The sequence below is a fragment of the Hemitrygon akajei genome, chromosome 2 (genome assembly GCF_048418815.1).
Source record: "Hemitrygon akajei chromosome 2, sHemAka1.3, whole genome shotgun sequence".
In the NCBI taxonomy this organism is placed as follows: domain Eukaryota; kingdom Metazoa; phylum Chordata; class Chondrichthyes; order Myliobatiformes; family Dasyatidae; genus Hemitrygon; species Hemitrygon akajei.
The window spans coordinates 141928037-141940245 of record NC_133125.1 but is presented as its reverse complement, the minus strand read 5'-3'; the positions used below and the strand labels follow the sequence as shown (position 1 = coordinate 141940245).

Sequence of the window (12209 nt, the reverse complement as noted above, 5' to 3'; positions counted from 1 at the left end):
CTCAAGTGTTTATAGGGACCCTTATTTTCTCAGTCATTAAAGACAATATAAATTCTGATGAGAAATTATTCTTGAAGAGATTAACAGTCATTTTCACAAGTCGACAGTTTTAACTTTATTCTAACCCCTCCCTCACTATTCCAACCCACTCCACCCCAAAGGATACAAAGTGCCCCTTGCTCCATGTTTCCACTTTGGTCAACTATAAAAATCTATATAAAAGTAGCTGAATATTTTGAAGAATCATTCCGAAAACTTCAAACAAAACAATAGATGAGACCTTACTTCCGAATTGTTTGCTCTCTAAAGAGAGATGCAACTGAATTCTTGTGTGGCATCAATATTCAGTAGAAAAAGTTAAATCCTACTTTTCTTCTCTAAGTGTTTCTGTCTTAATTAACAAGGACTTGTACATTTCTGAAGGAAATTTTATATTCTGGGTTTGCGTTTTCATTCAGGGGGAAAAAAAAGCACTTGAGCAGCAAAAAGCTGGACAGGAGCATGGAAGAGCAAGCCTGGGAACCACCAACTGCTATATGTGGCTCAAGCTACAGGGGCTGACTTATGAAACATTAAAATGAAACTCGATAGTTTTTAAAGCTGTGTGCATGCTATCCTTTAACAACTTGATAACAGCTGATGATTATTAGTCTTTGACAAAATCATCTGTAAAGTAAAAAAAGATTACAACCCATTATGATAAAAATCAAAAGTGCGATCTTTACAAAAACATATAATGCATATATGTGAAGCAGCAGCAAGGAAGCATGGGGTGGAGGAGGGGAAGTTGGCTGAAAATTTAATTTCCTTTCATTAGTTTGTCTACTCCACAAATCAGCGCTTGTTAAACTCAAAGCAAATCTGAAAGGAGTATCTGTTTAAGATCTTATGTTTTTACAATAGCCATGATGGTTAAATGGTATCTTTTCCAAAGAATGATTATCTTCAGGGTAAAACAAATTTTGTTTTAATAAGTCCTGGGCTCACTAAACTCACCAGCTAACTTTGGCTTCACAAAAGGAAATACCGTCCATCATTTTAGGCAAAAAGAACCAAAAAAAAGAATCAAAGGAGTAATTTAGGCATGTTTGTGGTTTCCACACATTGAGTTTCAAGTGCCTTTGTTCAACTTGATGACAGTTATGCGAGTATACTTCGCCTTAATAGCCACTCTGTCAGGAAGTGTTAAACCAGTCAAATGCAGACAATTAGAGCCACTTGAACTCAGTGCATGAAGAGTAAAAGCTGATGTTGTTCCACCATTTATAGTTAAGTGGAGACACTTTGAATTATCTTCGCAGTTTTAATTTGAAACTTTTCATTGACATTCCGATTAAATAAGCAATGTTTCACTTGTTGCAGAATCTGAGCTCTAAGTAAGGAAACTTGCTGTGCTGAGTTTCATTTAAAAATCTTATCAAAGGTAAAGGTTTAAGCTTCTCTCTTGGCAAGACATTGCAATGGTCCAACATTTTAACAGCTCAGTTGAATTCTATTACAGTAATGAAAGGCATGAGAAGCCAATCAGCCAATCACATCAATGCCTCTTACATGAACTCTCCAATTACCCAGATTCCCCCACCCCACACCCCTGCTTTCTGTCCAAAGTCCAGTATGGATTTTTCTCAAATCAATATCTTTTGGAAGCTCCACAAACACAAGAAAATCTGCTGATGCTCAAACCCAAAGCAACACACAAAATGCTGGAGGAGCTCAGCAGGCCAGGTACTCATTGATTTCTTGAACTTCCAGTAATTGTCCCCTCCCCCTCTCCTTCATCATTCCCTATTCCTGTTTCCCTCCCTCACCTTATCTATCTCTGGTGCTCCTCCCCCTCCCTTTCTTCAATGGTCTTCTGTCCTCTCCAATCAGATTCTCCCTTCTCCAGTCACTTATCTCTTTCGTCATTCAACTTTCCGGCTCTTTACCAGTACTTCCCCTTCTCCCAGTTTCACCTACCACCTTAAACTTCTCCCTCCCCTCCCACACCACCCTCTTACCCAGACTTCTCTTCCTTCCTTATGAAGAGCCTCAGCCTGAGACATTGACTGTTTACTCTTCAGATGTTGCCTGGCCTGCTGAGTTCCTCCAGTGTTTTGTGTGTGTTCTGTTGAAAGCTTATAACTTAATTCGCTTCAATTAATCCTTCAACGAGTACACTGCAGATGAGAGGAACCATTCATACAAACACTTCCCCAAAACCAACTCAAATGTTTTGTTAATTATCTTAGTTTATAACTACTGATTATTGGGTACAATTGACAGATATCCATACCATCTTAACTCTAAACATCTTCCTATATTGCTTAAAATCAGTGTCGGAAAAAAAGCAATAATTAGGGGACAAACGGACTCTTCTGTTGCTGTGGAATAAGATTACAAGACTGGATGTCACCTCCATGGAATATGCTAAAGTGTCAGTTTGTGAATGCAGAGCATTCTGAAATGGGCGGATGAAGATCAAGAATGTTCAGTCCACCTCAATACTAATGACATAGGTTGAAGAAATTGAGGTCCTGCGAACAGATTTTAGTAAAGCAGGAAAAGGTAACTTGCTGTAGCATCAGCCCTCCACTCCATCCTATCCCACATAAACAAAATGCCTCATATGCTAGGTTGATGTTCATAACCCTCAGAGGCTGGTGGGTAAACTGTCCTCAGTGGGATTCGATACTCCCCTCTGTAACTGGCTCTTGGACTTGACGGAAATGGCAACAACATTTCAAGCTCTATCATGCTGAACACTGGTGCTGACCAAGGCTGTGTGCTCAGCCCCGTTGCTGAGCCGCAACTGCGCTACCAGATGCAGCTCAAGTTCGCTGATGATACTACAGTGGTTGTGCTCATCCTCAACAACTATGTCAGCTAACAGAAGGGTGCTAGAGGGGCTTGTCAAATGGTGTCAGAACAACAACCTGAGTCTCAATGTGGACTTGATTGTGATGTTATGTTTTCTAATTCCATAAACTAATCAAAAGTAAAACATAGAAGCATGGGGATAAATGAGAATTGACTTTGTTTTTATTTATGACATAGTGGTGTAATAGTGTGTGCCATTCATGTACTTTTACATATACCCAAACCAAAGTTATTTAAACAAAGTATGCCGAAACAAGCAATACTTTTATATCACTCAAAAATTACCGAAGTATACAATTCTCCTCCCTACTTAGTAAAGACCTCCAATATAGAATGCATCACAACTTATATACAGTGCCTATAGAAAGTATTCACCCACCTTGTAAGTTTTCATGTTTTATTATTTTACAAAATTTTAATCACAGTAGAGTTAATTTGGCTGTCTTGGCACTGATTAACAGAAAAGACTCTTTTGTGTCAAAGTGAAAACAAATTTCTACAAAATGGCTTAAATTTATTACAATTATTCAACACAAAATAATTGATTGCATAATTACTCATCCCTTTCAAGTAAGTATTTAGTAAATGTACCTTTGGCAACAATTATAGCCTCGCGTCGATGTGGATAGGTCTCAATCAGCTTTGCACTTTGGACACTGCAATTTTTCCCCATTCTCCTTTACAAAATCACTCAAGCTCTGTTAGATTGCAAGAGGATCACGAGTGAACATTCCTTTTCAAGTCCAGTCACAAACTTTGAATTGGATTGAGGTGGACTCTGACTTGGCCATTTGGCCACTCCAGGACATTAACTTTGTTGTTTTTAAGCCATTCCTGTGTAGCTTTGGCTTTTCACTTGCAGTCATTGTCTTTCTGGACTCCCAACAGGTTTTCCTCCAGGATTTCCCTGTATTTTGCTGCATTCATTTTACCCTCTACCATCACAAGTCTTCCAGGGCCCGGTACAGTGAAACATCCCCACAGCATGATGTAGCCACCACCGTGCGTCACAGTAGGGATGGTGTGTTTTTGATGATGTGCGGTATTTGGCTTATGCCAGACGTAGCATATAGTCTGATGGTCAAAAAGCTCCATTTTGGTTTCATCAGACCATAGAACCTTCTTCCAGCTGACTTCAGAGTCTCCCACATGCCTTCAGGCAAACTCTAGCCGAGATTTCATGTGAGATTTTTTTCCCAATGGTGGCTTTCTCTTTGCCACTCTCCCATAAAGCTGCATCTGGTGAAGCACCCGGGCAACAGTTGCTGTATGTGCAGTCTCTCCCATCTCAGCCACGGAAGCTTGTAACTCCTCCAGTGTTGTCATAGGTCTCTTGGTGGCCTCCCTCAGTAGTCCCCTTCTTGCACGGTCACTCAGTTTTTGAGGACGGCCTGCTTTAGGCCAATTTACAGCTGTGACATATTCTTTCCATTTCTTGATGATTGACTTAACTGTACTCCAAGGAATATTCAGTGACTTGGAAATTTTCTTGTATCTATCTCCTGGCTTGTGCTTTTTAATGACCTTTTCATGGAGTCGCATGAGTTTTCTTTTGGATACTGACTCACCAGCAGTTGGACCTTCCAGATGCAGGTGTATTTTTACTACAATCAACTGAAACACCTTGACTGAACACGGGTGATCTCTATTTAACTAATTATGTGACTTCTAGGACCAATAAATAATAATACTTTATTGATATTGAGTGGGAAATTCTTTCATTACAGCAGCAACATTTAAAACCACACTTAGCAGTGTGTTAACTAAAAACAAATACAGAATAATAGTGTAAAAATGATAAGCATATAAAAAGTGTACCAAAGTACAATAATAATGTACAAAATAATAAAGCAGAGACTATTGTACCATGTTGTGTGTTCTCCTGTCACACAGAGATGAACTGTTGTATATGCTTATTGGATTTGGTAGGAGAGATTTTCTGTAACAATCCTTGTGACAGTGGAGCTGAATGGGTCTGTTCAAAAGGTGCTTCTCTGCTTATTCAGTAGGTCATGGAGAGGATGTGCCAGACTGTCCAAAATTGATAACAGTTTGTTTAGTGACCTCTTCTCCACCACTAACTCAAGAGAGTCTGTACTGTAGCCAAGGTTGGATCCATCCTTTTTAATGAGTTGGTTTCTTATTTTGCATCACCAGCACCGATGCTGCTCCCCCAACATAAAGCTGCAAAGAAGACTGCACTTGCTACAACAGACTGGTAAAAGATCTCCAACATCCTGCCTCACACATTGGAGGATCTCAGCTTCCTTAGAGAGTCTGCTCATCCCCTTCTTGTAAACAGCCCTGGTGTTGGTTTTCCAGTCAAGTTTGTTGTCAAGGGGAACACCCAAGTATCTGTACTCCCGCACTGCTGCAACCTCTTTTCCTAAAATGTATACAGGACTCATCACAGTCCTCTTTCTCCTAAAAATCAATCAACATCTCTGTGGTTTCAGCAACATTCAGGAGCATGTGGTTCTTTTATATTTGTAATTAATTTAGTTTAGATCACTTAGTGTAGAGATCTGTTTTCACATTGACGCAAGAGTCTTTTTCTGCTCATCAAAGTCAAAAATAGCCGAGTTAAATCCACTGTGATTCAACGTTGCAAAACAATAAAACATGAAAACTTCTGGGGGGGGGGGGGGAACACTTTTTATAGGCACTGTACATATACACACATAAACACACACACACACACACACACACAAATATACAGTATACAATATCCTCAGTTTGGTAAATTTTAAATTGTCCCATTCAATTTAATCACTGTGGAGGATTTCTTACTCTTGTGGGATAACACCTTTCCTGAAAAGAAGGGAGGGGTCACTTTGCTTGGCAGTTGAGATTTGTGACTGTGAAACAATTTCAGGTTCTGGGACCTTCTCCATGGTTGTAGGAGTCTGGGACTACAGGAAGTGCTTCTGACAGCTGAGTACACCTTTCTACTGGATGTGTTGGCATTCCAAAAATTGCATGGCAAGTTGCTCAATCCCAAGTAGCCAGACAAAGCTTCAAGCCATTTTGACTTGCTTTATTTTGACCACTCCTAGGTGACTAGCATGTAACCCTCCAACAATTCAGCTCTCAGCTTGAATGGTACAACTCTCAGACCCCACATCAGGCAACCCCCATCATTTTACTTTTTGATTAGTTCATTGAGATACGGCATGGAATAGGCCCTTCCTGCCATGCCGCCCAGAAATCCCCCCCCCCCGTTTAATCCTAGTCTCATCATTGGACCATTAACAATGACCAATTAACCTAAACTTTGGACTGTGGAAGGAAACTGAAACACCCAGAGGAAACCCATGTGGTCATGGAGAGAACATACAAACTCCTTACAGGCAGCAGCAGGAATTGAACCCTAGTTGCCCATAAAGCATTGTGCTAATCACTGCACTACCATGCTGTCAAGGGCAAGTTCATAAAACACAGGTAAAAATCAGGGAACTGGGATTTCTGCTGCACATTCCAGTCATTTTGGGTGGCCATGTAGGCATGAGACTCCATGGGGGTCTTTTTTTGGTTTCCCTTTGGATCATCTCTGCCGTAGTAGGGAGACTTTCAATTTGCATTAGGGAGAATACGTGAAGAGGAGTATCCTCTTTCGTAAATTTTTCAGGGATTTTCTTTTACAAGAGTAAATAGGACAATCTATTAGTATTTCCATGATTAGTTATCCTCTTGAACCCAACCTTGTAATGTGTCCTTCAAGAAAGAGGGCCCACTGGTGCTGCTGCTGTTAGTGGAAATCCCTTCTGTGGATTGAAAATGAGGACTAGTGGTTGATGATCAGTAACGAGGCTAAACTCTCTCCCATACAAGTACTGGTTGAAACGTTTTACACCCCAACCAGACTCAAGTCCTCTCTGTCAATCTGCATGTAATTTTTCTCTGCAGCGATAAGGAAATGTGATGCTAAGTCTGTGGGGCATTCACTTCCATCACACAGAGCATGTGTTATAACTGCACCAATGACATAAGGCGAGGCTTCACAGGCAAGTTTCACTGGACAATGTGGATCATAATGTGTCAGTACAGTGGCTGGCATCACCATTTCCTTTACCTTCTGGAAAGCCACCTCACACTGCTTTGTCCATTGTCATTTCTTTCCGACCTGTGGTAATGAGTTCAAGGTGTAGGGCACAGGTTTAGCAAGAACCTGTTAAGAGTAATCGACAAATCCTAAAAAGGACCTCAAATGTGACACACCATTTAGCCTTGGGGCATCCACCACTTCTTGAATTTACTTGTGTAATCCTTTTGTGTCAATGGCGTGATCACCGTAAGTGATGGTTGGTTTAAAGAATTTACACTTAGCATCTAAAAATTTTTAAATTCACTATTTTTAACTCTGTCAAGAGTTTGGAGATGTTCTTTGGATGCTATCCAGGTAACAACGAGTGCCTGGACATCCTTGCAGCACCAGCTTTCTGTCAGAGTGCAGGTTCAAATGCTACTCCAAAAATAAGCCTAATGTTGCGATAAAGGCCTTTATACAAGTTTGCAGTGAGAAACACTTTAGAACCATAGAACACTACAGCACAGTACAGGCCCTTCAGCCCTCCATGTTGTGCCGACCCATATAATCCTTAAAAAAAGTACTAAACCCACACAATCCCATAACCCTCCATTTTTCTTTCAAACATATGCCTGTCCAAGAGGCTGTTAAATACGCCTAATTGTTCTAGCCTCCACCACCATCCCTGGCAAGTCATTCCAGACACCCACAACCCTCTGTGTAAAAAACTTACCCCTGATGTCTCCCCCAAACATCCCTCCCTTAATTTTGTACATATGCCCTCTGGTGTTTGCATTCTTCTTCCATCTCCATCTGTAGGTAGGCCTCATCTAAGTCCACATTCTGAAGCATTTTCCTCCAAAAAAGTTTGCAAATATATCCACTACCCTGGGCAGAGGGTATTGATCTACTTTCAGTACTGACAGACTCCTTGGCTGCTGGGATGACTGACGTTGCCCATAGGCTCCACTCAACCTTGGAAAGAATTCATTCAGCCTCCATGCCATCTAGCTCACTCACTACTTTATCACAGACGGCATATGGAACTGGAAGGACTTTGTAAAGCTTGAGTGTGGCATCTTCATTTAACACTATTTTACCCTTGATATGGTTGAGTTTTCCAAAGCCAACCTTGAACACTGCTGTGGCATCATCCAGTACCTTTCTTAATTAATTTTCAGTCGCAGATGTGATATGTAAATTGTGTATAGATCTCCAATCAGGTTGTAGTTGTCTCAGCCACTCACTTACTGGTCTTCCTGTTTTTACCACATTCAAGGCCAATGTGGCTTATTGGTTGCTGTATTTCACTGTCACGAATGTCATTCCCACTGAGTTATATTTTTTTCTAAGTTCTTAGTTGGATATCTACAGTCTTCAGTTCAAACACGAGGAAATCTGCGGATGCTGGAAATTCAAACAACAACACACACAAAATGCTGGTAGAACACAGCAGGCTGCCTAGCCTGCTGTGTTCTACCAGCATTTTGTGTGTGTTGTTGTCTTCAGTTCAGTACAGTTGGCCCTCCTTATCCGCGGATTCCGCATGTGCGGATTCAACCAACCGCGGATCGGGAAAACCCGGAAGCTCTCTCTCCAGCACTCGTTGTTTGACCATGTACAGACTATTTTTTCTTGTCATTATTCCCTAAACAATACAGTATAAGAACTATTTACATAGCATTTACATTGTATCAGATATTATAAGTAATCTAGAAATGACTTAAAAGTACAGGCAGTCCCCAGGTTAAGAATGAGTTCCATTCCTGAGTCCGTCTTTAAGTCGGAACAGGTACATCCGGTATTATTTAGCATCAGTTAGTCAAACATTTTTCTTAGTATATAGTACATATTTTACCTTTCTATGCATATAAAACACTTAAGAAACATATGTATTTCAATAATTAAACCACTGTGTTGCTTAGTAATAATTGTAGCTTTCATCAGGGCAATGCCTTTCACATGCTCCATTAAAATCGTTCCGATTGTTGACCGACTGTAGCCTAACACTTTTCCAATGACCGATAGCGTTTCACCTCTTTCTGATCACTTTATTACTTCCGCCTTATTTTCAATTGCGATCGTGATTATTTTCGTGAACAGAAACACCACGGATTCAGAGCTGCACCGCCAGGTCCTAATGTCCACCGCAATGAACATGTTAAATAAAGTCCGGGGTTTCGCTGGGTCCTAAAGACCACCGCAATAAGCCAGGGTAAATAAGGGACTTGAGCATCCATGCTTTTTGGTATCCGCAGGGGGTTTCGGAACCAATCCTCCGTGGATAAGGAGGGCCAACTGTATCTTTGAAACGTCATTCAAAAACATTTTGTGGAATGACTGATACAGCTGAGTCAGTGTACAATTCCATTTCGATTAATTTACCGCTCACTTCCGGTGCAAGCCATATTGCTTGTCTATTGTTACCCAGTTCTGTGTCACTCTCATCATTATCAGATTTTTAATCAACAGCACGTAGATCAGTTTTTGAAATTGCAACTCAGATTTTTTTTTACCTTTATCTCTTCCTTGTGCAGTCCACTTATTTTGGCCTGACCAACATACTCTTTGTATGCATTTTCTGTAAGTTTCACATTTGAACCTACATTAGTTTGGTGTATGTGAGCCCCTGCCACAATGGTAACAAAATTTGTTTGCTCTGGCGTGTTTTTGTTTCGATATTTTAATTTTGTTCGCACTCGCTTTTCAACCCTGACTGCAACTAAAATGCATCTCTGGCTGTGGTTTCCATTGATACTGTAATTTCAACTGTTCTTTTAAATGTGAGTTGTGCTTCAGTTTGGAGCTGTTTTTGAATGCTTTCCTGTAAGATTCCAGAAACTGAACAATCTCTCAGTGCATCATTAAGCCCATCACTGAACTGACAATGCTAAGACAATCTCTCCAATTCAGCCACGTCCTCTGAAATGGACTCCCTTTTCTTTTGATTCCACTTATGAACCCGAAAGTGTTCTGCAATCAATAGTTTTGGTTCTAAACGTTCCTGCATTACTTTCATGAATTCCACAACTCTATTTTCGGCTATTTTGGTTGGAGTAGGTAAACTTCAAAACAAATTGTATGCTTTTCCACCTATTACACTCAGCAAAGTTGACACTTGCTTTGCATTTCCATCGAAGTAGTTCAATTTGTTTAGTATGCAATATCCAGTTATCCATTCTGCAATTGAACACATCTAATATTCTGAAGTAACCAGCAACTTCTGCTCTTTTCTAAATCTTTAAAAAATTTATTTATGATTATTGATTTATGATTATTATCACTCACTGTTTATGAAGCTGTGAATTCCACATGCTTCGACCTTTTTTTTTAACGTAAACAGCATCTCCTTTTCCGAAGAAGCCACATGTTGGGTTTTTTTTTAAATTCAAACTTCTCTCTGCATTTTTTTTAAACTCAAATGTCACACTGCCTTTCAACACATACGTAGTCATCTCAGGTTTGTTTAAAACTGACTTGTCACCGTTAGGCTTTGTAATTCCATAAACTAATCAAAGGATAAACACAGGAACCCAGGGATAAATGCATGTCAGCTAGGTTGTTATTTTTAGCGAGACATGCACTTATGATGAAGTGACATACTGAAGTATGTCATTCACGTACTTTTACATATAATCCATAATAAATCATTTTAACAAAGAATGTTTAATCAAACAATATATTTACAATATTATGCAAATATTACTGAAATATTAAATACAGAACAGTAGACACAACAGGGGTCAACCACTCTCCTTTGCAGGAGTGTTCTCTAACATGGAGAAAGTGAAGAGCACTAAGTTCCTTGGTGTGCACATAACAGACAATCTAACCTACACTCAAAACACCTCTTAATTAGGTAAGAAGGCACGTGTCTATACCTTTTGAGGACACTGAGGAGTGCAAGGACCCCGCCGCCGTTCAAACAAATTTCTATAGGAGCACCATCGAGAGTGTACTGTCTGGCTGCATCATTGTATGGCAAGAAAGCTGAAAGGCATCACACAGCAAGACCCTACAGTGGATAGTGAAAACTGCCGAAGGGATCACCAGGGTCTCCCTTCCCGGACCCCGATTTGTGACATTTACCAGGAGTGTCGGATATAAAGTGCCTGAAGGATACCTACCACCTATCCAACAATCTGTCTTAGATACTATCATCAGGAAGGAGGTACAGGAGCATCAGGATTCAGACTGCCAGACAGAGTAACAGTTTCGTACCTCAGGTTGTGAGACTAATCAATACCCTGCCAGCACCAGTCTCGTCACTAGAACAAACAGCTGTTTACTGTTTACCTGTTCTGCACACTGTATGCACTTCGAATTATATTTTATTAACTTATTTATGGTGATATTATATTTTATGTGTGGTGTGTGATATATGTTTTGGATATGTACCATGGACCACAGGAATGTTGCTTCATTTGATTGTATACGCATCAGAATCAGAATCGGGTTTATTATCACTGGCATGTGACATGAAATTTGTTAACCTAGCAAAAGCAGTTCAATGAAATACATAATCTAACAGAGAGAAAAAAATAACAAATAAGCAAGTAAATCAATTACGTATATTGCATAGATTTAAAAGAATGTGCAAAAACAGAAATATTGTATATTAAAAAAGTGATGTAGTGTCCAAAGCTTCAATGTCCATTTAAGAATTCAGATGGCAGAGGGGAAGAAGCTGTTCCTGAATCACTGAGTGTGTGCCTTCAGACTTCTGTATCTCCTACCTGATGGTAACAGAGAGAAAAGGGCATGCTCTGGGTGCTGGGGGTCCTTAATAATAGACGCTGCCTTTCTCAGACACCGATCCCTAAAGATGTCCTGGGTAACTTTGTAGGCTAGTGCCCAAGATGGAGCTGACTAGATTTACAAGCTTCGGAAGCTTGTTTCAGTCCTGTGCAGTAGCCCCTCCTTGCCAGACAGTGATACAGCCTGTCAGAATGCTCTCCACGGTACAACTATAGAAGTTCTTGAGTGTATTTGTTGACATGCCAAATCTCTTCAAACTCCTAATAAAGTATAGTCGCTGTCTTGTCTTCTTTATATCTACATCAGTATGTTGGGACCAGGTTATATCCTCAGAGATCTTGACACCCAGGAACTTGAAGCTGCTCACTCTCTCCACTTCTGATTGGTATGTGTTCCTTCGTCTTACCCTTCCTGAAGTCCACAATCAGCTTTTTCATCTTACTGACATTTAGTGCCAGGTTATTGCTGTGGCACCATTCCACTAGTTGGCATATCTCACTCCTGTACGCCCTCTCCTCACCATCTGAGATTCTACCAACAATGGCAGAATCATTATTGTTATATC

General features: G+C 40.3%; 1 protein-coding gene across 1 annotated transcript in view; it reads right to left on the bottom strand.

The window, feature by feature from the left end:
• The window catches only part of pcca (propionyl-CoA carboxylase subunit alpha), a 458281-nt gene that overhangs the window by 256593 nt on the left and 189479 nt on the right, over positions 1-12209 (bottom strand). The gene's annotated exons all lie outside the window — the stretch shown is intronic.